Raw genomic sequence first — 1317 nt, forward strand, 5'->3', positions numbered from 1 at the left:
TGCAGGTCATCATTGGGGTCTGTTCTTTTGGACATGTCCAAAAGAACAGACACCATATCCATATAAGTACATAGTTCTGGCAACACCGGCCATGACCTCCTTCTGTGCAGATGTACACATATTCCCCCAACTCTTACAGGACTTGGTAAGAATGTCTTCCACGAGTAATGAGTGTGTTGGGATGGGACACTACGAATGTAGTGCGTGGACATACAAGGTGCAGTCGCGCTATCATCTGTGCCCTCGGTGGCTCAGACGGATAGAGCATCTGCCATGTAAGCAGGAGATCCTGGGTTCGAATCCCGGTCGGGGGACACATTTTCACCTGTCCCTGTTGATATACATCAACACCCAGTAGCAACTGAAGGTATTAAAATATAATTCTAAAAAATAAATAGGACATTTTTAAGCAAATTTAATTTTGTTTAATTGTGTACTGAAGACACATTTTCATTGGAGTGTGCAGTTTTCGAGTTATTAAAGAAAAACATACAAAAGTGATATTAAATGTGTTCTATCTCAGAAATCATTCACAATAGGGCATACGTCAATATGACTTTTTTGTTCAGAATTACTAATGCTATCATGTCTCAAAGCATGTACCTTTCCTCCTGACTCACTTTGTATATTGCATTTACTTACTTTTGAACATGTGTTCAATGAAAATGCATCCATAAGAACAACGAAGGTTTCCTTCCTTAAGAGAGGAACGTATATTTGACCTTAGATGCATCTAGAATGCATTGGCCCAAGCACTCTACTACATCGTACACCACATGGAAATATCTACTTTGTAACTCCACCCTGTCCACTGTGACATCACTGAAGTCTGATACTGCAGTGCCACAGACTTTTGTATAGATGATGTAAACCTAGTTTGCTAAACTAATACATAGCTTATCCCGTCCTATACATTCAAAATATTTTGTATTATGCTGCCACTTTTTAAGGCTTTCAGTAATGGGCATTTGTCAACAGTGTTGTAAGTTTTTATTTTGTGTGGAAAGCATTCTGACTTTTAATATAACCAAGTTAGTTTAATATTAGTTGATAGGTAAATGCTTCCTGGGTAGTGTGTCCAGAAGAGGTGTATTGTGCTGAACACTTGTCACGTAGTCACTTATTCAACCTAACATCCTTCTAAGTTAAAGCTACTTTTCTTGGGACACTAAATAACCAAGTGTTTGGAACTGATGGAGTTTCACTGCACAACTGTTCCTTCAACAAACTTCCACCTACAGCAATGCAGTGAGTGTTCTAATTAATAATTTAGCACTCGCAGAGTACTGAGTCATATTTTTTTAAAAATAAAAATGA

At 38.1% G+C, this 1317-nt stretch overlaps 1 non-coding gene across 1 annotated transcript; it reads left to right on the forward strand.

Moving 5' to 3' along the window:
• The first annotated feature begins 240 nt into the window (after positions 1-240).
• Trnat-ugu (transfer RNA threonine (anticodon UGU)) lies at positions 241-314 on the forward strand. Its single transcript has one exon. It is a non-coding gene; the product is annotated as a tRNA-Thr (tRNA).
• The last annotated feature ends 1003 nt before the right edge of the window (positions 315-1317 follow it).

Source organism: Schistocerca serialis, chromosome 8 (genome assembly GCF_023864345.2).
Source record: "Schistocerca serialis cubense isolate TAMUIC-IGC-003099 chromosome 8, iqSchSeri2.2, whole genome shotgun sequence".
Classification (NCBI taxonomy): Eukaryota; Metazoa; Arthropoda; class Insecta; order Orthoptera; family Acrididae; genus Schistocerca; species Schistocerca serialis.